The 27,565-nt window shown below is 42.6% G+C and overlaps 1 protein-coding gene across 3 annotated transcripts in view; it reads left to right on the plus strand.

The window, feature by feature from the left end:
• The window catches only part of luzp1 (leucine zipper protein 1), a 128,171-nt gene that overhangs the window by 53,041 nt on the left and 47,565 nt on the right, over positions 1-27,565 (plus strand). For 2 of the 3 annotated variants that reach the window (XM_020926083.2, XM_055159497.1), the window contains exon 2: positions 16,528-16,580. The gene's annotated coding sequence lies outside the window, so the exon portion shown is untranslated. Of the gene's footprint in view, positions 1-11,235; positions 11,393-16,527; positions 16,581-27,565 lie in introns of those variants that run through there. The other variant, XM_055159504.1, reaches the window with a different exon arrangement.

Below are 27,565 nucleotides of genomic sequence, written 5' to 3' on the forward strand. Positions count from 1 at the left end.
CCGCATCAGTATTTATCAGAGGAGTCATTTGTCTGTATCTGTGATGCCGTACTGCCCCTGAACACACCCCCAGAGTCACGTCAGGTGACACGTGTTCTTATTTACACCCGTGTGCAACCATAGATCCACGTGCGCTGCTTTAAACGCTCTTGAGTCAGAGCATGAGACTATATGTATATGACTATAAGTAAAAGTTAATTTTAAGCGCATTTTAGGCCAGCAAGAAAACTGGGCTGGACTGTCCCACACACAGCTGCTGTCAACATGCTTTTTATGGACCATCATTTTGAGTCAGGATTAAAAGGACACTTATTTGTGCAGACTTGTGATCTGAGCAGTGCCTGTGTGAGCAGTGAGTGTTTCAAATGTGACAGTTTTAGAGCTACTTTTCGTTCTTTTTCATTTGTTAGCTCTTAGCTGCTGTAGTTCCCACACATAAACACCTGTTTTCTCTACACTGGCCTAGTGGAAAGTGACTATAGTGGCAGTGTAGTTGTTACTGGACTTGAGTTGATATGTAGATAGAATGTAGAATATGTAGAATGGTCTACATTTGCATGTATAATTAAATACCACAGCGCACACACATTTAAGACTACATGGTCATTTATTTACTTTGTTTATAGGTAAGAATGTCATGCAACACTGCCATTAGACCGACTACTGTCTTTAAATATGACTGTAAAGAGGAAAAATAACAGTAAATGTAGCATAAACATACCCAACTTAAATCTAATAGAGTCAAACCTAAGTTTTATAATCAGTTGAAGATTTACAGTGAATTTTAACATCACTAAATACTTTATGTCGGCTGATATATCAGTTACTCCAAAGCCTGTTATATTGGTATCATATCAGGTCCAAAAAAATCCATATCGGTTGGGCCCTAGTTTTAACAGATAATTTGATAAACATGTGACTGAGGCTCTGGTGACCAGTGCCTTCGTGGCCATCGAGCCCATCTCCAGATCTTGAGCTAGGTTTGGTCAGAGGTTTGGTCAGAACTTCCTGTTGTTCTTTTCTCAGTTGATAAAAGCTCCGCCCCATTGCTGTATTCTATAGGCAAGTTTCATTGTTGACAAAAGCGCGCGTCGCATGCTGGAATTATTTTGGTCGGCGGCAAGAAGCAATAATTCAACATGACGGACGGAGCAAGAAAGCACATAAAGGTTATTGATCCCGGTTATTTATCCACTCTAACGGCAGAGGACCCAAGACCATTTGACCAGAAATTGGTCATAAGCATCGATGGAGCCAAATCACCCTTTTCAACCCCAACAAAAGGTGGACCAAACCACATTTCTGGTCAGAATCGCCAAATTCCAGGCTAAATATTCACTTTGGCGATATCCACAATGACTTGGTGGAAACTCCTGGGCCATTCACAGCAGAAAAGATGAAAACCTCCAAGAGTCTCGATGCGTTGTTGAACTTGTTGGAGTCCATGGTTTTCTAGGATCTTCTACGATTGCTCTGCGAATGTTTGAAAGCCGTTTAATTCGCCGTTAGCGGTTCTTTTCACTCAGGAATACGAAAAAGACATTTTCCTTCTTCCGTGCTTCTATTTGTGCATCCGATAATGCAGCAGGAATTTACCATTATCGGGGATAAATACGCGAGGTTACGCACTGTGTTTGACCGCTATCGTGTTTCTTGCCTCCGACCAAAATATTTCCCAGGATGCAACACGGGCTTTTAATAACAATGACGTCAGCTGAAACTCGCCTATAAAAATAGTATTGAAAAGGTTTGATATTTCACAAAACAAATTGCTTTTAAACACCTCTTGATGAACTCCTCATACATTGTCTAAGAAGCACCCGGCTCCTGTGGGGGAAGGCAAGTTTGACCACCGATACATGATTTTGTCCCCTCAGTCCTGCAGAGCTTTAATAATGGGCCAGTTCATGTCAAATATCTGTTAAAATACACTGTACTCTGTCTTGTAGCTGTAGTTAACAACGTTAGAACATGGCTTAAAGTTTATATGAATCATTTTGTGTAATTTAGGACCTTAAGAGTTCACAGGAGACAAAGCAAATCTCCCCAGAGTGCTAAGGCAGTGTAAGGCAGTGCTGAGTTTGCACAGGGTTAGGCTACAGCGCTGGAGGGCATCAGGTTTAAGACGGGTTGGACCAGTTCTGAGTGAAATCGAAGCTGTATGATTTTCCGAGTGAAAACACGAGACAAATCTCACTCCGCCTTCACGAGACGCCGGAATGCTAACAACAGACAGAGGAATGCGCGGAAAATCATTAGAGAGAGATCGTACGGGGAGGTAAGACGAGGTAAGACGGGGCATCCTGCTTTTTCTGCGAGCAACGTTGGGGATTCTGCGCTAAGTCACTCCCCCTTCATAGCGCAATCGCAGCATAATTAGCGCGCGCGTCTAATGAAACTGCTGCACATCACATCAGGTTTGTCGAGTTGTTGTGTACAGTTTTGGAACGTGTTTTGTGTATTTATAGCAAACTGTTGTTGAGCTTTTATGGTGAAATCGTATTTTATGTTCTCCATAAGTGTGTTTGCATTTGACCCATAATTCTGTGCTGGAGGGGTAGATGAACTTCGCAGTGTAGTGTAGTGTAGTGTAGTGTGTTGATTCAGTTAACGCCTCATGCCATGGCCAAAGTATGTTATTGTAATTCAAGTTTTCTAAATTCCAGTTCATTCCCAAAAGTGTTACGGACAAATCTGTGGCACTGGTGTTACTTTACCACAAGAAATGGCAGCTTTGTTGTGTGCAAATGTGCATCATCTTCTCACTCTCTTGTTGTTGTGTGTTGTGTTTGTGTTATGTTTGTGTTGTGAGTGATCAGTTGTGGGATGCTGTACCCTCGTGGTTTATTAGACTTAGGCTACGTTCAGACTGCAGGGCTTAACGCTCAATTCCGATTTTTTGGGGGGGGGGATCCGATGTTTTTGCGAGGTCGTTCACATTTCCAATTAAATTCGACTTGTATGTGATCCCCTGTGTGAACGTTAAACAGCCCAAAAGTGTCCCTTATGCGCACTGGAGACACGACGACGTCAACCACAGCGAGCGTGCTCTGTGTTTACGGAAGTTGTCCAAACAAGCACCTGGAGATTTTAAAGTTCCTCTCGTACCGGAGCCAGAACATGAACAACTTACTTGTTTAAAGGAGGAGATTGAGAAGAAGAAGGACGAGGTTTTTGGCCGTGGTGTTTTGTGGGACAGCAGCAGCGACGTCCGTTGAAAGGAACGTGTGGATGTGGAGACGGAGCCAAGAGTGGTGAGTGGAGATGTGCTTCACTTCAATGACACGGAGTTCATTAACAATTTTCGCCTACTTCAGCGCAGAATAGTGACGTTTGTGGCTTGTGGGTAACGTGTAGGTGGATGAATGCGCTTTGGCCGTTCACACTGAAGTCGCATGTCAAAAGATCAGATATGTATCAGTTTCAGGAGCACATATCCAAGTGTCCTGGGTCACATTTGAAAAAAATCGGATCTGTGTCGTTCAGACTGTCATTAAAAGATCAGATACAGGTCACATAGAGGCCAAAAAATCGGATTTGGGTCACTTCAGGCTGCAGTCTGAACGCAGCCTTACACGAATTTTATTGATCCACAAGGTGAATTAAAGTTTGAAAATAGACCATTCAATGACAGTGCGCCTTATAATCCTATAGTGCGGAAAATACGGTAATATATATGGTAGAGTTTTTCGATTATAACATGTCTTTAAAGTCTAACTCTAACCTTTAATAGTCATTCTTGCCAAATCTTGACCTAAACTCAATCTAAACATAACATATTTTAACCCATATCTGAACTTTAAACCATGTTGCAGAGCTAATAATAAAGGATTTGCCTCGTGAGGGCTTGAATTTTGTCCCCATATTTTTTACGCATCCTTATTTTAGAGCAGTAAAATGAGTGAATAAATGTTTAAAGATTCGTCGAACAGCGCTGTGGACCGGTCCAGGCAAAACAATAACACGATGAGGAAACTCGTTCGCTCGCTCCTCTGGTCCGTCTTGGCTCGGACGGCGTTTGTGTTGGGCATTCCTTCACTTCCGACGCAGACGAAACAAGCGACCTCTGCACTGGCCTCAGAGCTCACACACACACGCATACCGAGACACAGAAGCACACACGAACAAACTTTGTGATGTCATGAAGTGCTCTGCTGTGTTTTTAAACTCCAGACACCTTCACTAGAATCATTTGGATCATTTTGGCCCTGGAAAAGCCGATCTCTACTGAACTAAAGCTAAAAGGAGCTGCTGAAAACTTGAAAACTACCGCTTCATGACATCACAAGGTGGAACAGAGCTTTGGAGATGTAGACAGACTAATAAACAGGGTTCCCACGGTCATGGAAATCCTGGAAAAGTCATGGAATTTTTGTATCTCTTTCACACAACTCCAGCGTTCTGTTAAGTTCTCATTAGACTATTATGATTATTTCCGAACGTATGTGCCTTTTGTTTGCGACTACGATAAATGAATAAATTCAGATTTTTCGATACGGTATTTTCACGATTCGATATTTATTGCGATATGTTGTAGACTCTACCAAAAATTTGTGAAAATCCAACTTTTTCCTTTTAAAATGCCTTGATAAGACTTTTGTTCTGTCATAAACCACAAAATTAAGATTTAAATGTGCTTAAAAATATGATTCTTATGATCATTTGTATTACTTTTCCTGTAGTCTGCACTGTAATGGAGCAAAGGATCATGGTCTATGTAGTTCACTCAGTTTTTTTTTCTTAGCTATTGCTGCACCAAAACAATACATTTAAGCAAAGAGACTTGTAATTCAATATATTGTGATGGCCCACGATATTACTGTGAGACTTTTGACGATACGATATCACGATATTTCAGTTATTGTTACATCTAGGGCCCGACCGATATGGATTTTGCTGGGGCCGATATGAAACCGATAAAATGGGAGTTGGAGCTGCCGATATATTTAGTGATGTAAAAATTCACTGTAAATCTTGAATTGTTTAAAAAACTTAGGTTTGGTTCTAGTGGATTTTAAATTGGGTTTATTTAAGCAACATTTTTCGTTATTCTGCCTCTTTACGTCATATTTACACACAGGTAGGTCGACCCAGTGGTGTTTTTGCACAGCATTTTAGAAAGTAAACTACCGCTATTAGCCTTTAGACGCGTGCGCACCACTGTAATTATATGTGTAAATGTCGATCATTCACACCTCTATTAAAGCTCATTTACATATCAATGCTGGTCCAGTAACAAATATACGGTCAATATTGTCACTTTACAATAGACCAATGGAAGAGAAAACAGTCTGTTTATGTGCAGGAGCTACAGCAGCTAATTGTAACCAATGAGAAAGAACCAAAAACAGCTTTAAAACCGACACATTTCCAACACTCAGCGCTCGCACAGGCTCCTCTCAGATCACAAGTCTGCACTAATAAATGTCCTTTTAATCCTGACCCGAGTGTCCGTAAAAAGAATATAATTTCAGTGTTTCGATCTATGACTGCGGGTGTAAACAAACAGACGTGAGTGACGCAACTCTGGGACACACACACAGACAAATGACTCCGCAGGTAAATACTGTCTGTAAATTGGATTAAATGAACATAATGTAGAGAGTCTTAAGATTTATAACGAGGTATAACATGTCCACGTGAAATATCGGCCCATATCAGCAAGATTTAGGCCAATCGCCGATATGTTTTCAAGTGCCCAATCGATATATCGGACGGACCCTTGTTACATTCCCTAATTGACAGTATTTTGAATGTTAAACTATAATCCCCAAACCATAAGGTGAGTGGAAAGGGTCAACATTTCATATTTAGCCCTAAAAGTTTGATCAATTTTACACACGTAGGTGCCGTAAAGTCATGGAAAATTCACTTTAGGTCATAAAAAATCGAAAAGAAAGAGTGGGAACCCTGAATAAATAAGGGTTAAACAAAACATAACTCGCAAATCTTTTTTTTTGAGGAGGCAACAACATTATACAGTTTTGGGTAATATAGAACTTTTAATAGTCACAACTTGCCAAATTTTAACCTAAACTTGACATATTTTAACCCATATCTGAACTTTAAACCATGTCGCAGATCTAATAATAAAGGATTTGCTTCTTGCGAGCTTGAATTTTGTCCCCATCCCCGTGATACAAGTGTGTGTGCAGATTTGAGACGAGCGTATACACACACACACACACACACAGGCTTCTACTAATCACACACAGGAAATGGGCTCTATGAAAACAAGAGCCCAGCGTCGTCCAACATGAGGGTGAGCGGTGTAGGGTGTCATAGGCAAAGGCAGTGGATACTCTTATACGTACACAGACCGAATATACTGTTGTTTTCCCGCAAAAGACGTCTCCAAGTCTCATGTTTGAAGGACAAAACTGATCCAGGGTTAAACCAGGGCGAATGTCTCGTCTTTATGACACGTAAGAGAATCATCACCATGCGTCATTCGTTTATTCGTTTTTCAAAATAAAACCAAAAATAAGAAAACGAAAAAACAAACAACTATTTTCTTCATTATTTGTCTCCAAAATCAAAATGAGAAAACAGATAATGATTTGTTTTTTCAGTTTTCGATTTTTTGTTTAAATGAAAAATGGAAAAAACGGATAACGACCGTTTCCCGTTTACGTGACTTGACTTGACCAGGACTGAACCAGGACTAAACTGGTCTCAGTCCTGGTCTGGTCCCAGACCAGGTCCATCTGGTAACATGGAACAAAAATTATTTCCCAAATTTCAAAGACCTGCAAATCATGTAAATAAATGGATGTATTTCATCATATCTTGTGTTATTTGATCTTTGAACTGTTGATGAAGGTACATGATTTTTTTTTTTTTTAAGTATTTAAAATGATAAAAATTTGCTTGGAAGGACTGACATATTTTATAGAAATAGTTTCCTTTCATTTTGAAGTAATATTAAAGTATTCAGAAGAAAAAAGCTGACAAATTATGTAAAATCCTGCACCTTCTACTTGTTTGCACAATTTTCCCTCCGTTACTTTTCCCTCTGTTACCATGACCTTTCTTAATAAAAAATCTCATGAGTCAAAAAGTAAGAGGTTTTTCAACCTAATCTTGTACCATATGGTAGAAAACTATATGAAGCAAATATTCAAACCAGTTTGTTAAGGATATGTAAGTGAGAACCAAGAGTTATCACTGTTTGGATTTATTGCCCAAAAAGTGCTGCATATTTCATTCCCTCCGTTTACCAATGAGTGTTTTTAAATTTTTTGTCAACAACTTGAAAGAATATCACAGGTTTAACTTTACCCTGTTGGAGTGTAACTCTTTCCTACATTCTGATACTTTACTTATTTCAATAGTCCCTCTAGTTTCTGAATAAGAGCTATTTCAATGTAAAAAATCTGCCCTTGTTTTCCTCCGTTACCACTTGACTGGACCCATATAATTCAGAAACCCCTTGACGAGCGACTGGGAAGTGGGTGAAGAGCTTGTAGTTTTCACATCTGACACAGAGAGTGGACCGACTGCGCCTTTTGATCTGGAAATGCACCTAGATGTATGAAAACATATATAATGCCATATTGTGAATCATTCCAGGCAAAGCAAAAACATCTCCAGCGGGTGGTGGACTCCCTCATCAGAATAATCCCACAACGCACTTTTTAACTCTTCACCATTTGCCGAGTTTAAAATCCAGATGTGTCTTTCATGTTTCCTCTCAGAGCTGTTGGTGCTTGATTAGATTGGCCGGATTTTCAAAATAAAAAGCTGGGACATCCTCGGTTTGTGGTTGGTAATAATAAAATTGTGAAATGAGTGCGGAATTAGAGAAAATTTGTATGCACTTGGCACTAATGTGAGTCAGTATAATCACATTTTCTTTGTGTTTTTGGCATTTTTTAAGCAGATTTTTTGTATTTTACCTAAACAGATGATGATGTATGTGTCTCTTTACTGTCAGAAGGGTTCAGATTGGTCAAAAATAGGGACACGTGGGCAGTGTTGGGGAGTAACAGATTACATGTACCGGAGTTACGTAATCAGAGTACAAATTATGAGTAACTGTATTCAGTTTCAGTTACTGTTTCAGTGTGTGGTAATTGGATTACAGTTACTTTGTTGAAATAAATGGATTACACAGAGGTATTTTCCTGATTTCACATTTTCGGCTATATCCCCCTTTTTTTTTCTTTTTTTTTTTTCTTTCGGTAATTCTACTCATTACCGGACACTAAACCAGGTCTAAACCAGGTCTAAACCAGGTCTAAACCAGGTCTAAGCCAGGTCTAAAACCAGGTCTAAACCCTAGGTCTAAACCTTCTAGGACTAAAACCAGGACTAAACACCAGGACTAAACCACTAAAAAACCAGGTCTTCTAAACCAGGTCCAAACCAGGTCTAAAGCCAGGACTAAACCAGGACTAAAACCAGGTCTAAACCAGGTCTAAACCAGGACTAAAACAGGACTAAACCAGGACTAAAACCAGGACTAAACCATGTCTCAAACAGGATTTAACAGGACTAAACCATGCTGCGTGGACGTGTCTCCTCCTCTTCTATCAATAATATTTTTAATTTGGTTCAGTAAAGTCTGGGCTTTTCATTTTCTTTTATCAGACAAAACATCTCATGTGAAGATTTCCTCGTCTTTGCTTCTCTACAGCAAACCAAGTAATCCAAAGTATTCAGATTACGTTACTCACTTTAAGTAATTTAATGGATTACGTTACAAACTACATTTTGGGGTGTGTAATCTGTAATCTGTAGGGGAATACATTTTAAAAGTCACCTTCCCAACACTGCACGTGGGACATTTCTTGTATAAAACTGCGCTCTGTCCCAGACACAGTTCACAGTGAGAGTGCGAGTGCGAGTGCGAGGGGCGGAGCAAACGCAGCGCCGGCTCCTGTGCGTAAATGACATGCAAGCTCTGAACCGGAGGAATGTAACAGCTCAATAGAATCTGAGCTCTGTGTGTTTGTTTAAAGGAGCAGAAAAAGTTACGGCACCACCCGGTTGTCTTAATGCCACACTGAGGAACTTTCTAGGCAGAACAGTGGAGACGTACAGGTCTAGTATCGGTACGTAAAGTTACAGGGAAATCAGCTGTAAGGTCTCCCTGAAGTGTACCCTTTATGAAACTAAGTCAATTAATAAGGATGTAATAATATCCAAATCTCTCGGTACAATATTATCACAATATACGTCTCACGGTACGATATTTATTGTGATATTTTGGAGTTGCTGATTTAATTTTAGATAGGACCCTTTTTTGCTTTTAAAATACCCTGACAAGATTTTGGTGTGAATTATTTCCATCATAATCCCAAGAATTCAAGTAAAACCATATTTCTTCATGTTGTCTGTGCTGAAATGAATCATGGGAAATGTAGTTCCTGATGTTTATTAGCTATTGCTACTATAAAACAATGCATTTAAGCAAAGGAACTTCAGTCCACGATATTATTGTGAGACTTTTGATGATACGATATCACGATATTTAGATTATTGTTACATTCCTATTAGTTAATCTATACATGTATAAATAAATTTTAAAAAACATTTTGGAGTGAGTGCCACAACTATTTCAGGATTGTATCTTACATATTTCAATTAAATACATTGTTAAGACCTTCCTAAAAGTGATTTTGAATGATTTTTTAACTAATTCTGTATCTTTCTAAGTTTCTTGTGTTGCGCTGCTTGCAAATTATGTTCATGGCAGGCAAGGAAATAATATAAAAAATAATAATAATTCTTCCCAAATCAACAGTTACAGATGCTGTAAAACATGAGAAACAAGACAAAAAAATTTAAAATACTGTTTATGAAATATTTCAAATGGAAAGACAATGTCACTGAGACTTCAAAAGGAAAAATTTCATGTGTTTTGGCAGAAGTGGATCCAATATATAACAGTTTTGAGACCCGATTTTGTGTAAATTAGTTGTCTAACGGAAAGGAAGTAAGGAGAGGAGACAAGGTTTAAAAAAAAAAAAAAAAAAAAAAATGTTTTCACTTGCCCTTTTGTTTTTTGGTTCTTTTGTGTATTTGTTAACTCCTGTGTTTTTATTTAAGAAGGGGAAAAAAAAAAAAAAAGTCATGTCAAGTAACATAGATTGTGTTTGGAAGCACAAATTGTTGAGAAAAATAGAGCACTTTTTGTACAATGTAACTGACTTATACAAATCCATTAATAAAAATAATAATAATCATTAAAAAATAATAATAATAATTTTTAAAATATGATTTCAAAGTAAACTTCTGCGAGCACATGAGGATTATATTGATATTACAAACTGAAAAAATGTTTGCTGCTTCAAGGAAGATCTGTAAAATGACATAAACAAGGACTGACATTTGGTCTCACTACATTCACATTTCGTTTTGATATGATATAGAAGCAGATTTTCTGTCTTAATACACCAGAGAACATAAAGCGGTCTACTAAAGGATGTAAGTCAAGGCGGGGGCCACTTGTTGTCAAGTGCTGCGGGAAACACTGAAAACTGTTGACGGCAACTTGACAAACCTGATGTGATGTGCGGTAGTTTCATTCAAGCTGGATGAACTCTGATTGTGTTGTGATAGCGCTCTGAAGGGGGAGTGACTTAATTTAGAATTTTTCAAAACAATAAAAGGTAACATGGTGATCTAGAAGTGAATATTCTCGCTCTCTTAAAGAACTTCACATCATTTGGTCACATTTTTTCATCATGTTTGGTCACTTTTATTCTCTGGCTTTTGACACCACGTGAGTTGTGTGGTCTTTTATTGAATCTTTTTATTATTTATTAGTATTCTTGCTTTTATTTGACTTGACTAGTTTTATTGTCTTAATGAGGAGTAGTGGACTTAATTAGAGCTTTATTTTATATTTCTATAGAGGCTTTGCACCGTCACGTGACCCCCATAGCAACGGTAACTACGCCGCCATGACACTGGGCACGCTATGTCATTGACTTCAGCAGCATCGGAGAAACATGGGCAGGTTTTGTTGTGTATTTGGTTGTTCTAGACGCTCTGAAAGAGATAAAACAATTCGTTTCTTCACTGTTCCTCTGGAAATTATTCATCAGGATCAAACAAGGGAATTATCGAAAAAACACGCGGATTATGGCTAGAGAACATAAACCGTGAAGAGATTTCCAATGGTACCATCAAGACACCTGAAGTTTCATCAAGGTATTTGCTATTTAAATAGTTTCATAGCTTATTTAATGAAAGAAGCACATTTACTGAACTAAAATGTCATTAATTTATCCAGGAAAACCCGCACTACTTTACGATTCAACGAACCCACACTGGGCTCCTATGATCAACATGACGCACGAGTCGAAGAGTCTGTGAGCCGAACCTCGAAAGAATCGGCCATGAAAAGATCCTCGCGAACGTTAGAAAGATCCGCTCACAAAAAGTGATTAATTCTAGAAGACATAGTTGTGGATAAGCGAGACAATAAAGAAAACATGGGTCCTACGACGAGTGACATGTTTATATGTGCGCTGGAAGATACAGTTTCTACTGCCACTCACACTGCAAATGTTTTCTTTTTACATTTTAGTTCAGTAAATGTGCTTCTCCCATTAAATAAGCTACGAAACAATTTAAATAGCAAATACCTTGATGAAAGTGACGTGAGTGTGTCTTGATGGTACCATAGGAAATCTCTTCGCGATTTATGTTCTCTAGCCATAATTCCCGTATTTTTATTTTATTTTTTTCCCGATAATTCCCTTGTATGAGCCCCTGATGAGTAATTTCCAGAGGAACAGTGAAGAAACTAATTGTTTTATCCCTTTCAGAGCGTCTAGAACAACCAAATACACAACAAAACCTGCCCATGTTTCTCCGATGCTGCTGAAGTCAATGACATAGTGTTGCCCGGTGACATGGCGGCGTAGGTACCGTTGCTATCGGGGTCACGTGACGGTGCAAAGCCTCTATTGGGTATGTTTTATTTGTATTGTGCAGCACTTTGGAAACTCTTTGGTTTTGCTGCCTCATCAAGAATTGTGAAGAAGGGTTTGTGTTTGTGTATTTGTTTTGTGATGAACTCCCGTAAGACTCAGCACCCTGCCCGTTTATCTCCAATGTTTGGTTCCGTTTTTCCTGAGTCTGTGTGATGAGTCGGACTTGCAGCTGCTTTCACTCCCTTCGACCCAGCGAACACACACACACACACAACCACACACAACCACACACAAACACACACAAACACACACACATTATGGTCAGTGAGTGGTCAGCCACGGTATTCTGTTCTTTCCTCCTCCAGCTTTCTAGTTTTTAATCGTAAAGTAAAGGACATTCAGCATTTCACGAAAACATGATTCATATTTAAGACTTTACCAACTATTTTTAATTTTATTTTTAATAACACCAAACCAAGCTGTAATTAGAAATGATGTTGTTGTTTTTTGCAGTTGTGCGTTTATCTTGTGCACAGCCTGTGGGTCTGTAGTTCTGCGTGAGTGTGCTGAGCAGATCGATGCGTTTGGACGTTGTAGAAGGCCAAGGAACATGTCCTGACTCAGCACAAACCTCATGTTGATGTTTGACTCGGGTAATGGGTTTAACAGGAGCAGGACGGAGGGAGGAAGAGGAGGAGGAGGAGGAGGAGAAGGAGGAGGAGGAGCTTTTTACAGGTTCTACAGTCACAACAGAACCAGAGCCTTAACCTGCACATCGACGACACGTCCAAGTTTGTCTCATTGTCAGTTTATGGACAGACCAGAGCAGCAGCTGCACTAGCACTGACTCATGATTGGCAGGTGCTGGGGTTTAGGGAGTGTTGTAGTCAAGAGAGAGGGAGAGGGAAAGAGGCGGGGGGTGCAACATTCTTGTAAACTGGAGCGTACACAAAACTGCAGAACATTTGGTTTAAAACGAAAATGTCTCTCTCTGATCTGAATTTTCACTACCTAAACTGAGTGTTGTAGTATTTAAGACCAGTCTTGTTCTGGAGACCGGCCTCGAGGTCTTTGTCCCGTCTCTACCACGTTTGGATTCATCAAGACCAAGACTTGACCAAGACCTCTGAGGGTCGAGACCGAGACAAGACCAAGACTTTTAAAGGCAGAGACCGAGACGAGACCGAGACCATGGCCCATCGAGACCAAATTGAGACATTTCTACATTTTTTTTTTTTTTTTTGGACCCTCACCCACAGTTTGAGAACCCCTTCTTTAAGAGAACTTCCACTGGCACTTTACAGAAATCTGCTTTATAGTACTGTGCTCGACAACTGTCAGAACTTGAGTCAAGCGCCTTCAAGAACAAGACAAGACTGAATCCAAGCTCATTCAAGACCGAGAGAAGACCGAGTCAAAGCTCCGTCAAGATCAAGTCCAAGCTCCATCAAGACCGAGACAAGACCGAGTCGAAGCTCCATCAAAACCGAGACAAGACCGAGTCGAAGCTCCATCAAGACCGAGACAAGACCGAGTCGAAGCTCCATCAGAGAGACCGAGTCCAAGACAAGACCGAGACCAAGACCGAGTCAAGACCGAGACAAGACCGAGACAAGCCGAGACAAGACGAGACCGAGACAAGACCGAGACAAGACGAGTCCAAGCTCCCAAGACCGAGACAAGACCGAGACAACCGACAAGACAAGACAAGACGAGACAAGACCGAGTCCAAGCTCCATCAAGACGAGACAAGACGAGTCAAGCTCCACAAGACCGACAGACCGAGTCCAAGCTCCATCAAGACCGAGACAAGACCGAGTCGACAAGACCGATCAAGACCGAAGACCGAGACAAGACCGAGAACAAGACCGAGACAAGAGAGCAAGACCGAGACAAGACCGAGACAAGACCGAGTCAAGACGAGACAAGACCGAGTCCAGACCGAGACAAGACCGAGACAAGACCGAGACAAGACCGAGTCAAGACAAGAGACCGAGACAAGACCGAGAGACAAGACCGAGACAAGACCGAGACAAGACCGAGTGCAAGCTCCATCAAGACCGAGACAAGACCGAGTCGAAGCTCCTTCAAGACCGAGACAAAACCGAGTCAAGACCGAGTCAAGACCGAGTCAAGACCGAGTCAAGACAAGAGACAAGACCGAGACAAGACCGAGACAAGACAAGACCGAGACAAGACCGAGACAAGACCGAGACAAGTCAAAGACCGAGACAAGACCGAGACAAGACCGAGACAAGACCGAGACAATCCTCAAGACCGAGACCGAGACAAGACCGAGACAAGACCGAGACAAGACCGAGACAAGACCGAGACAAGACCGAGACAAGACCGAGACAAGACCGAGACAAGACCAGGACAAGACCGAGACAAGACCGAGACAAGACCGAGACAAGACCGAGACAAGACCGAGACAAGACCGAGACAAGACCGAGACAAGACCGAGACAAGACCGAGTCCAAACGTGATCAAGTTCGAGACAAGACCAAGACCGTAAAAAAAGGTCTCGAGGCCAAAATCGGTCTTGAATACTACAACATTCGGTTTAGATAGTCAAAATTCAGATCAGAGAGGCATTTTTGGTTTAAACCAAATGTTCTGCAGTTTTGTGTACGCTCCAGTTTACAAGAATGTTGCACCCCCCTGCCCCTCTCCCTCTCTCTTTCTCTTTCTCCCTCTCTGCTTTCTTTCTGTCGCTCTCTTCCTTTTTCTCTCTTTCTTTCACACTGTTGCTCTTCATCTGTCTTTCCTGCTCCTGCCCTCTCTTCCTCCCTCTCTTCTTTCTCGCTTCCACAGTCTCCTCTTTTTCTTCCTCCTTTGTCTAATTCCCTCTTTCCTCTCCTCTCACTTCCAAATTCGCTCCAGACTCGGCCCTTAAACCCGGCGTGCCCGCGTTCACCCAGACATATGGAATGCTCCTGTAGTGGAATTTTTCTTTCTTTTTTTTTTAACGCTGCCATCCTGCCATCCTGCCCTCCCTCCCTCCCTCTTTCCTGCCCTCCCTCCCTCCCTCCATCATTCTACCCCAGTGATAATGATGACGGTAACTGCTCTGCTTCGATTGTATGGGAGCTCAATGGGGCCTGTGTGTCGTGGCCAAAACGCCGCTCGTGTTTTGTCATGCGTGCGGACGGGGCAAGAGCTCGAGTTTGTAGGTTTTGCGGTCAGATGAGGAGGAGGACGTGTGGTGAATGATGAGGAGGGTTGTCAAAACTATCAAAAATCAGATATTAATCGATGCTAAACCTGGATTTTTCCACAGGTATCGACAGTGTTGGGGAGTAACAGATTACATGTGCCGGAGTTACGTAATCAGAGTACAAATTATGAGTAACTGTATTCGGTTACAGTTACTGTTTCAGTGAGTGGTAATTGGATTACAGTTACTTTGTTGAAGTGAATGGATTACACGGAGGTATTTTCCTGTTTTCACATTTGGGCTAAATCCCCCTTTTTTTTTCTTCTTTTTTTTTTTTCTCGGTAATTCCACTCATTGCCGGATATTAAACCCAGGTCTAAACCAGGTCTAAACCAGGACTAAACCAGGACTAAACCAGGACTAAAACCAGGACTAAACCAGGACTAAACCAGGACTAAAACCAGGACTGAACCAGGACTAAAACCAGGACTAAAACCAGGTCTAAAACCAGGACTAAAACAGGATTTAACAGGTCTAAACCAGGTCTAAACCAGGACTAAACCAGGTTATAAACCAGTCTAAAACCAGGACTAAACCAGGACTAAAACCAGGACTAAAACCAGGACTAAACCAGGAACAGGTCTAAACCAGGACTAAACCAGGTCTAAACCAGGACTAAACCAGGACTAAACCAGGACTAAACCAGGACTAAACCAGGACTGAACCAGGACTAAAACCAGGACTAAAACCAGGTCTAAACCAGGACTAAACCAGTTATAAACCATGTCTAAAACAGGTTTTAACAGGACTAAACCAGGACTAAACCAGGATTTAACAGGTCTAAACCAGGACTAAACCAGATCTAAACCAGGTCAAACTCAAGATTTAACAGGACTGAACCATGCTGCACGGACCATGTCTCCTCTTCTTCTGTCAATAATATTTTAAATCCGGTTGAGTAAAGACTCTGCCCTTTAATTTTCTTTTATCAGAAAAACATCTTATGTTAACATATCCTCGTCTTTGCTTCTCTACAGCAAACCAAGTAATCCAAAGTATTCAGATTACATTACTCACTTTAAGTAATTTAATGCATTCTGTTACAAAATACATTTTGGGGTGTGTAATCTGTAATATGTAGGGGAATACATTTTAAAAGTAAACTTAACAACACTGGGTATCGATATTGAAAAATCCAGTTTGCAGGACAGAAATGAACAGGTTGACAAAACTTTTAAAAAGATGGAATACAATGACATCTAGATGAAGAAAACCGGGCTATTTTCGTACTTTGCCCAGATTTTCTCGCCAAAAAAAGAGCCCAAAGGAAGCAGTGATCCGCGTGTTTCTTCTGGTTTTGTGACGTAAGCGTGGCTGGACTGTGTTTGTTGGTTTTGTGGTCAGTGGAAGAGGCGGACAGTGTTGTGAATGATGAGTAATGATTGACAGTTGTGCTGACCCTTGTCCCTCTGGTGTTTGCAGGATGAAGGCGGGGCCAGCGGCGGCGTGACCAATGGACTGAGACGAGTTCAAATGTGAGTCATGTCTACTTGTTTTGGTTTCCTGTGAATTTTGGACAAAGGATAAGTCCAGATGAGCATCAAGCCAGTGTTTTAAAAGGCCACTAAACACCGAAATCACTTTTTTTACTGATTATCTGTGTAAATGGGTCTAAAATTTAAATATATTTTGGCATTTTAGTGCATATTTGTTAAAAATCTGAAATGTTTTGGGTCAAAGTCATGTCTGTAACAGCCTCTTTAAAGATAAACTACGGCCGGTACATTTGAATTTTCGGGTTGGACTAAAGCGGCCCCAGTGAGTCAGACTAGTACGGTTTATTACGTGACGAGCGCAGACACTGGCGTCTACGGGCGGGACGTGAGGAGCCCCTCTCAGCCCCGACCCGACCTGGCACCGCCGGGTACCGCGATGTCCCGCCGTGTCTGGAGAAAAGGGAAATGGTGTGATCCAAGGACTGAGACCGGGACTGAGACCGGGACTGAGACCGGGACTGAGACCGGGACTGAACGGGACTGAGGGGACTGAGACCGGGACTGAGACCGGGAACTGAGGACGGGGACTGAGGACCGGGTCTGAGGCAGACACCGGGTCTGAGGCAGACACCGGGTCTGAGGCAGACACCGGGTCTGAGGCACAGACACGGGGACCACGGGGACCGGGACTGAGACCAGGACTGAGACCAGTTTAGTCCTGGTTCAGTCCGGCTTCACAGTTTAAGTCACATAAACGGGAAACCGCTGTTATCAGTTTTTTTTTCCATTCTTCATTTAAACACAAAATCAAAAACTGAAAAATTGGATCATTATCTGTTTTTTCATTTTGGTTTTGGAGACAAATAATGAAAAAAAATATATATATATATATTTTTTTTTTTTTCCATTTTCTTATTTTTGGTTTTATTTTGAAAAATAAAAGAAAGAATGATACACGGATTAGATCCCTAATAGGCCAGGAGCCAGGTCCACTCCTCAGGATGTTTTTTGCTTCCTTTTTTTCACTATTATTTCCTGTTATCTTATATCTTGGGCCAGCACGAGTTGATAGGGACCAACCCCAACTTGGCCCCGTTTGGTCTCAGGGCCCAAAAAACACCCTTTTCAAGAAAAGCTATTTGCGAAATTATACTGTACTGTAACTGCATACATGGTCAAATAACCCTAAAATTTGACATGGTGTATCCTGACACATGGGGGAAACTGGCAGAAAAATATTCTGGGGCTTGCTACATTTCTACTGACAAATATCACCCTCAACATCCCCCAAAAGACAAAAAAATGTCTGTCTGCCTGACAAATTGTCATCAAAGTGATCATTTTCAAGCATTTTATTGCTTATATCACTGCCTCAGTTGTACATGAAAAACTCCCCAAGTTTTTACGCTTCAATTTAATGAAATTTTTAAAACGGCACATATGTATGCTGTCTTCATTTTTCCGCATATCACATTTACTTCAGTGGCTTTGATCACAGTCGGTCGGTGAGTCCAGTGTCGGGAACTACACCGGAAGTCGTCATCGCATGTTTCCAAACGTTTTCCTGGTTTGTGACGTAAACGTGAATAGAGCTTTTTATGGCTTCTCTGTTACTGTCCTCATCCTCCCTGCCTCCTTCACCCCTCTCTTCTCTTCTCTCCTCTGTTCCCCTCCTCTTCCTCACTCCCTCCCTCTCCTCCTCCCTCCTCTCCTCCCTCCCCTCCTCCCTCCTCTCCTCTGCTCGGCTTCCTGTAGCTGGACCCTGGGCGCCTCTCTTCCTTCCTCTGTCCTCTTTAGTGGCACAGACTTGTAGAGCTGCACTGTTGGACTGTGTGAGTGTGTGTGTGTGTGCGTGTGTGTGTGTATTTGTGTGCGTTTGTGTGCGTTTGTGTGTGTGTGTGTGTACGTGGGTGTGGTAGGGACACAGTAAATATATGCCCAGGGCGTCCTATCACAGTTTACAGAACTTAATCAAACAGTTGGTGTGAGAGTTATTATATTTTACATCCTGGTCATATCCACGGCTTTAGTGGTGAGAGGCAAACATTTTTCAACCAGGAAAAATCGTCAAAAGTCTCACAATAATATCGCGGGCTGTCACAATATATCGAATCACAAGTTCCTTTGCTTAAATGCATAGTTTTATAGTAGTAACAGCTTATAAACATCGGGAACTACATATCCCATGATTCATTTCAGCGCAGACAACATGAAGAAATATGTTTTTACTTGAATTTTTGAGATTGTGATGGAAATAATTCACACCAAAATCTTGTCAGGGTATTTTAAAAGCAAAAAAGTGTCCTATCTAGAAGTCCAGCAGTCTAAGCAGTGACTCCCAGACTTCCTTCACCCCAGACATGTCCTCTAGCTCCTCTGGGGGGACCCCGAGGCGCTTCCAGGCCAGTCGAGAGACATAGTCCCTCCAGTGTTTCCCTGGGGCCTCCTCCTGGTGGGACATGCCTGGAACAGATGCCCGAGCCACCTCAACTGGCTCCTCTCGATGTGGAGGAGCAGCGGCTCTACTCCGAGCTCCTCCTCACTCTATCTCTAAGGGAGCGCCCAGACACCCTAAGGCGGAAACTCTTGTATCCGCGATACTACTTAATCCCTACTGTTTTTTCACTTTTAGAAAACTCCTAAAAGACAATTTTGCATAGTTCTCCTTCTTTAAAAGCAGAAGGTCCTTTGTAAAGTTGTAAAGTTGTTAGAATCACAATTGAACGTGCGCTGCCAGAGTCTTAACCTGCAAATATGACTTATACAGGTTTTTTCTAATTCTAAGTCTGGACTTCAAAAGGAACCTAGAAAATATGTCACATTTCTAGTGGAGTTTCTGACACTTTGTTTCTCTGATGTGGAACTTTTGGTTTTATTGCTGTAGGAAAATTTGCTGAAAACATCGTATTATAAACAGGGACACCTGGGAGGAGAGAAGGACTGAGAGGAGAGGGAAGAAGGAGAGAAGGAAGTGAGAAGGTTGGACAAGAGATGGAGGAGAGAAGGGAAAGGGACAGACACGAGAGGATGCAGAAAAAGAGCAAGAGAATGTGGGGATGAGAGAAAGAGGTAAAGAAAGACGACAGAGGAAAGGGAGAAACAAACTGGATGATAGAAAGAAAAAGAGAAGCAGAAGAGAAGGAGGAGAGTGTGTGGATGAGAGAAAGAGGTGAAGAAAGACGACAGAGATGAAGAGAGGATGGATGATAGAAAATGAGAGAACAAGCAGAAGAGAGAGAAAGAAAGAGGACGGGAAAAGGGAAGGAGAGAAAGCGGATACCAGAGAAGATGGAAATTCCCCTGAAAACATATCATAATCATATTGTCAGCGGCGTCACCTGTCCACAGATCTGACCCGTAACTTGGCCTCGTTACATCACCGGATTGTCACATAACGCAGGAACCGAACACAATAGTTGTCCCTGATGTAGAACGTGGTGCAGACAGGCCCATACACACACACACACACACACACACTCCTCTGCTGCGTCACCACTGCAGTAATCCACTCTGTGAAGATGTAGTGTGCAGCAGACCTCTCACTCCTCTCACTTCTCCGCTCGCTCCATCCATCTCTCCGCTCTGTCGCTCACAGGGAGGATGAGGTGAGGACGAGACTAAACTGGAGAATACGGAGGATTTTAAATAAGTACTTCATAATACGCGGATTAAACAGACAAGTAAACAGATGAAGAGGATTTTGTTGTGCCGTAACAGACGCACACTGACTCAGGAGGATCACGTAAAGGTCCAGATTAAGGACGGGCATTCGATGAAATTTTCTTAATCGATCCTTGAAAGAATTAACGATCGATTATCGATTAATCATTAACGTGTTTATATTAAAATGATCATCATTATTATTACTATCTGCACTAATCTGCATAAATAAATTCAACTTTACGACATATAAACCGTAACCACTCTAGAGCCACATCAGCCCGTTTGACATTATAATGTGTTTAATGCAGATTTGTGCAACTCTCACAGAAACAAAACTTAAAACTGCATCGCTAATTTGCATAAACTAAGCGAAGATAAAACTACAGCTCTTGTGTCGCTGATGTGGTCAATTTCTGTCGGATTAAAAGACATGACTCAGTGGAATACAGGTTAGTGTGACCATATTTGCATTTGTCAAAACCAGGACACCGTACGGGGGGAGGGAGGTGGGGCCCCATCATCGACATTGAGCATGTAATCGTGTCGAACTGTTTTGGTACAGGGAATTCGGTGAATTCGCGCAATTTGTGTTTGTTTACATTCCTCCACTACATGTGCAGCTACACGGAGGCTCGGCTCTTTAATATTCACGAGGGAACTTGTCCGTGATTGGGGGAAGTGTTTCCCACAGCGCTTTATAGTTAGGGCAGCCGCCTTGACAACAATTTCCCCTCACCTTGACTACATCCCTCCAAACCACATGAATCCTCGAAAAAACTACAGTCGTCGCTCCCTGGTCCTGGTCCTAAATTATTGGTATTACCAAGCAGCACTTTATATTAATGGGAAAATAAAATAAATGTAATGTTAAAACAAATTGTTGGTTTAACAAACACACAAATAAACAGCAAGTAAATGGTTTTGCATTTTGTTCCCAAATTTAACAGAAAATGAACCGAACCGAACAGACCTAAGGTTGTGTTTTGTTTCATTCACACACCCTGCAGTTTTAGTTTTTCTCTGACAGAAACCACTCTGGTGATGTGGTAATACAGGAAGTGCTGTGTTTTTAAACTCCACACACCTGCACTCGAATCACTTGGATGATTTACCGTATTTTCCGGGCTATTAGACGTGCTCTTAATCCTACAACCCCATCAAAAAACGACTGCGTGCCCCATAATCCAGAGCGCCCTATACACGAATCCACTCAGGTGTCCCAGCACGACTTCAGTAAACTACAAAGCCGCAACCTCCCGCAGAACACGCAAACACACATGGAGCAGACAGCGACCGCACGGCGAAAAACACCCACAGACACACTCATCACTCCACGCCGACGAGGAACGGAACGGGAGGAACGAACCAAAAAAGCGAGCCCAATGTGCCGCTTCTAGACACGACTGAACAACTGAGTCACTGCGAACACGCCGACAATCCAGTGGTCCCAGACAGCACCCTCCCTACACGCCACAACTGAACAAAGCCCAGAGTCACCGTGAACGCCACAAACAAACAAAACCACTCACCCATCACACTGTTGTGTTTCCTTTAAAGTCCGGTGCGATTTATTTGTTGAAAAAAGTTCAAAAAATAGACCATTTAATGACAGTGCGTCTTATAATCCAGAGTGACTAATAGTGCGGAAAATACGGTAATTTCAGACCTGGAATGACCAATCTCTACTGAACTAAATGTAAAAAGGGGTTGTTAACTTGAAAACTACAACTACATGACATCACAAGGTGGAACAGAGCATTTAGAGCTTAGATGTAAACACACTAATGATTAAGAGTTACTCAAACATGTGTGAATGAAACAAAACACAACTCCAGGTCTGTTTTTGAGGAGATCACAACATTCTAACGTGGCTTAAAGTTATTTTGTGTAATGTAGGAGCGTTAAACTTTTTGCTGGTGACAGTGAAATGTGAGACGCGGCGCACGGCCTGATGCAGGTTTGGAGCAGAAAACACTGCACTGTCCCTAAACACGACGACATGTTGTTTGTTATAATTTGGTGTTTTGGTTCAGGACGATTATCCAATCAGAAAGCAGAAAGAACCTCACGCGAGTCTGTCATTTGGGTTTCTGTAATCATGTAGGAGCAGGATACACATGTTACAGTGAGAGTTCATTTATTTATTTGAACATTTAAGAAACAAAGAAGGTATGAAAGCACAATATACAGTCTCCATACTCTCACAACATGAACATTTAACAAAGAAACAAACAAAATAAAGAGAACAAAATCACTAAAAACATTCAGTATTACAGTTTACAATATTTCATCTACGTGATATTGAGTAGTTAAGTACATTATAGTGCATCTTTAGACATTTGACATTAGATAAATTAGATGGAAACAAACAAAAACACGTACACATTACAAATAGACACAGGTAGGGATGTAAAAATAACTGAAATATTGTGATATTGTATCGTCAAAAGTCTCGCAATAATATCGTGGGGCGTCACAATATATCAAACTACAATCGAACTACATATCCCATGATTCATTTCAGCGCAGACAACATGAAGAAATATGTTTTTACTGGAATTCTTGGGATTATGACGGAAATAATTGACATTAAAATCTTGTCAGGGTGTTTTAAAAGCAAAAAAGTGTCTTATCTACAATTATATCAGCCTGTTCAAAATATTGCCATAAATATCGTACTGTGAGATGTAGGGCTGTCGCGGTTAGGGAATTTCTTCTGTGGTGCGGTATAGAGGCTCAACAGCGCGGTATGCGGCGATATCACACCCCCTCCCCACATCCCCCGGATTTATAATATTTCCAGTGGCTCTGAAAACTCTCTGATGATGTGCTTGTTGCAGATGCACATGTACCTTGGTTGTCGTGTGGATATAGTGTGTGTATCATGGGAGAAGTAACATTTGGCTTTGGAACAAGTGCCGCTGCATCTCTTCAGTTCTCACTGTGGCATCTCGGTTCAGAGTCCGGCGCCGGGTCGGTCGGTCCAGAGTCCGGCGCCGGGTCGGTCGGTCCAGAGTCCGGCGCCGGGTCGGTCGGTCCAGAGTCCGGCGCCGGGTCGGTCGGTTCAGAGTCCGGCGCCAGGTCCCGCTGACTTAAGAGAGAGAGAACCCCGAGCCCACAGAGCAGGTGACTGCAAAGCGCGATCAGTGCAATGGCTGCACTTACCTCCGGTCCTTTTGCTTGCGGTCATCCGACGGTCTACGCGGGCACACCTTAGTCCTGGGTTAGACCTGGGTTAGACCTGGGTTAGACCTGGGTTAGTCCTGGGTTAGTCCTGGGTTATCACGGGCACCGGCGGTAACGGGTGGAATGTTAACAGGTCCGGGCGGGTGCGGGTCTCTAAAAATGGACCTGTGCAGGACTGTGGGTCAGGTCAGGTTGGTCACGTGCGGTGATCGCGGTGATCCAACATGCACCGCGGTGGCCCTCTTAGTACCACGGTGATTCATTTTTGCGGTTATCACGACAGCCCTAGTGAGATGTATATCGTGATAATATCTTACCAAGAGCTTTGGGTATCGATACATCCTGGACAGACTCAGGTTTTTAATATATGATCAATAATAACTTTTTAATGACAATTCATGAATATCTGCTTTCCTGGTGATACGTCATTAAAATATTGCCTTTGTTAATTGTTTAAAAAAGATGAATATTTGCACATTTTTTATACTTAACTCCAAGTCCATTCCATAAATGTAGTCCACTCAGAGTCGTAGTCATTTGTCGTTTGTTTGTTTGTGTGTGAAGTTGTGTAACGTCCCTCTGCTCCTGCTCCACTGCTCTTCTCACGTCTCTGTTAAACTGCAGCGAGCTCACGGTGCCAAGGCCGGTGCCGAACTGTGCCAACTGAACATCTTCTCCTGAGTGGTGCCCGGACGGAGGGATGGAGGGATGGAGGGGTGGAGGGCGCGTGGTGAGGGCTCTAAGAGGAGGAGTGTGAATGAACAGGCCTCAGTCAGCTGCAGAACAGAACTGTGTGAGAACTGCAGTCTGACACCACAGACGGAAGAGAGGAGAGACCGAGGGAGGAGAGAAGGAAGGAAGAGAGAAAGACGATTACAAGAACAAGAGAGAGCGCAGAAGAGAGAACGAAAGAGGATGGCAGAACAATAGGAAGAGAGGATGGAGAGAAGGGGGGCAAAAGAGGATGAGGGAAAGGATGGAGGAAATGGAGAACACGAGAGGGAGGGGTGAGAGGACAGAGTGGAAAGGGAGAAACGAGTGAGAGAGAGAGAGAAAGAGTGGAAGTTGGATGGATGTTGTGAACAAAATATTGGAGGATTTTGTCCTTGGAGAGTCGAGTGTTGCAGTGAGAAAATAAATTAAACCATAACTCATCCTCTGTGTTTATTATATATACAGCAGGATCTAGTCTTGCATATAGTATTACTGGTACAACTGGTACTACTACTACTACTACTACTACTACTACTACTACTACTACTACTACTGGATAGGCCCAGTAATTATAACTATTAACCATAAAACAGATCAACAAATGTGTTTCCTGCACCATTTCCTTCTTGATTCTGTTTGAATAAAGAAGCGTCTCAAAACACCATAAAGAGTTAAATAGTGAAAATAGTAAATTCAGTGTTTAGTTTCACTGTAAAACACAAATTCCACTAGAAAATCCTGAGCTGTTCTCCAACTCATCAAACTACAGACGAGGGATGGGCATTCGATTAAATTTTCTTAATCGATCGTCGGGAGAATTAACGTTCGATTATCTTTTGATCATTAACATTTTTATATTAAAATTATCATCATTATTATTACTATCTGCACTACTAATCTGCATAAATGTCCCTGTCGGGCCCTTGTATCGGCCCTTCTGTCCCTGTAGGTCGGGCCCTTGTATCTGCCCCTCTGTCCCTGTCGGGCCCTTGTATCGGCCCCTGTCCCTGTAGGTCGGGCCCTTGTATCGGCCCCTCTGTCCCTGTCGGGCCCTTGTATCTGCCCCTCTGTCCCTGTCGGGCCCTTGTATCGGCCCCTCTGTCCCTGTAGGTCGGGCCCTTGTATCGGCCCCTCTGTCCCTGTAGGTCGGGCCCTTGTATCGGCCCCTCTGTCCCTGTAGGTCGGGCCCTTGTATCGGCCCTCTGTCCCTGTCGGGCCCTTGTATCGGCCCCCTGTCCCTGTCGGGCCCTTGTATCGGCCCCTCTGTCCCTGTAGGTCGGGCCCTTGTATCGGCCCCTCTGTCCCTGTAGGTCGGGCCTTGTATCGGCCCCTCTGTCCCTGTAGGTCGGGCCCTTGTATCGGCCCTCTGTCCCTGTCGGGCCCTTGTATCGCCCCCTCTGTCCCTGTAGGTTGGGCCCTTGTATCGCCCCTCTGTCCTGTCGGGCCCTTGTATCGGCCCCTGTCCCTGTAGGTTGGGCCCTTGTATCGACCCTCTGTCCCTGTCGGGCCCTTGTATCGGCCCCTGTCCCTGTAGGTCGGGCCCTTGTATCGGCCCCTCTGTCCCTGTCGGGCCCTTGTATCGGCCCCTCTGTCCCTGTAGGTCGGGCCCTTGTATCGACCCCTCTGTCCCTGTCGGGCCCTTGTATCGGCCCCTGTCCCTGTAGGTTGGGCCCTTGTATCGACCCCTCTGTCCCTGTAGGTCGGGCCCTTGTATCGGCCCCTCTGTCTCTGTAGGTCGGGCCCTTGTATCGGCCCCTCTGTACCTGTAGGTCGGGCCCTTGTATCGGCCCCTCTGTCCCTGTAGGTCGGGCCCTTGTATCGGCCCCTCTGTCCCTGTAGGTCGGGCCCTTGTATCGGCCCCTGTCCCTGTAGGTCGGGCCCTTGTATCGGCCCCTGTCCCTGTAGGTCGGGCCCTTGTATCGGCCCCTGTCCCTGTAGGTCGGGCCCTTGTATCTGTCCCTGTCCCTGTCGGGCCCCTGGTCTCGTGTGGAGAGCGTTGCATGTTTACAGTGTCGTGACCTTTGACCCTGAGGGGCCGGGGCCGAGCTGCAGAGGAGTGAGAGAGTCATTCACAAACACGGACACACGGGACCCGAGCGAGGGGCCAAAAAACACTTTCACAATCATCAAAAGTTTCTGTACAATTTAGATTTCTTTTTATTAAAAACAGAAATAGCTTTTAATAATAAGCTTCATAACGGTCATTTTTAAAAATAAACCTGAGAATTTTTGTCGCAATTTCGATTTTGTGTGTCAAATGATCCATCCAAACTCTTATAATCAAGTTGAAATGATTTAGCCTAACAAAGTTTATTTGGGGATTTTTTTTATATACAAATAGGTATACTTATTTTATGTTTTAAGTATAGATTGTAGAACAGCTGGATATATAGTTTATTTTGGATACATTTATGATTTTCTATGCCTTATTTCATGTTCAAATTATATTTTATTCATTTTATGTTTTATAAGGTTAATATTTGTTGCCTATATTTATTTTCAGTTTGAAAGTTTCTCGTAAATGATCAATAACAAAGTTGTTTTTTGAGAGAGAGAAATGCTGAATAAAAGCAGCGTGTAACTCAAAAATAATCGTTTGAATAATTGTGATTTCAGTATTGACCAAAATAAAAGTGATAATGATTTTTTTCCCATAATCGAGCAGCACGTTTGTTCAGTTCAGATGCACAAAATGAGCACAGAGCTGATTGAAGTTTCAGGGTTTTTTTTGTTTTCCTCACACAGGATCCTCTCTTTAGGTCAAACGGCGCTGTGGAGCACACCTCCTGATAACTTTGTGCTTTTACTGCAGTTTTATTGAGGTCACTTGGGCAGAGGTGGAGAAGGAGGTGGATTATGGCCATAAATTTACACAGACCCACGGTGTGATGTCATCAGGTGGCTCTCCACAAGCGCCCAAACACCAGTCGTCTATATTTAGCAGTGAAAGCGGAGTCCATGACGTCTTCAGAATAACTTTTAGACACATTTAGCCGTTCTAATGATAGTGAGAGGTACCAGGCGTAATAGAATCATTTCCCCAGACCGCAGCTGTCCGTCCGTCCCTCCGTCTGTCTCCTGTTTCCGGACGCTCAGGTTTAAATGGCCAAATCACATTTACAACGTACACCACACCACAGGGCACTGCTCTCCATCAACTCCACTGACAGGACTTCCTGCTACCCCAACGCTGGCTTCTGATTGGCTGGATTAAAGAATTGAAAGTACATGTGGCAATGGTTTTCAAGTTTTTCTAGATTTACTGACTACACCCCATCTACAGCTCGCCAAGGCTCCTATATTTACTCAGTTTCTGGCGATCGCTAAAATTAGTAGTGCTCTGGTATTTTCATTTTACTAAAAGTAGCTCACAGGAGGAAAAAGGTTGGAGAATCCTGATGTAAACACTTAATTCCTAATGAAAATGATTATTCGGAATTAAACTTAATTCTGAAGTAAGT

The sequence above is a fragment of the Boleophthalmus pectinirostris genome, unplaced genomic scaffold (genome assembly GCF_026225935.1).
Source record: "Boleophthalmus pectinirostris isolate CB_2022bp ecotype Guang Dong unplaced genomic scaffold, ASM2622593v1 HiC_scaffold_10, whole genome shotgun sequence".
Lineage (NCBI taxonomy): Eukaryota > Metazoa > Chordata > Actinopteri > Gobiiformes > Gobiidae > Boleophthalmus > Boleophthalmus pectinirostris.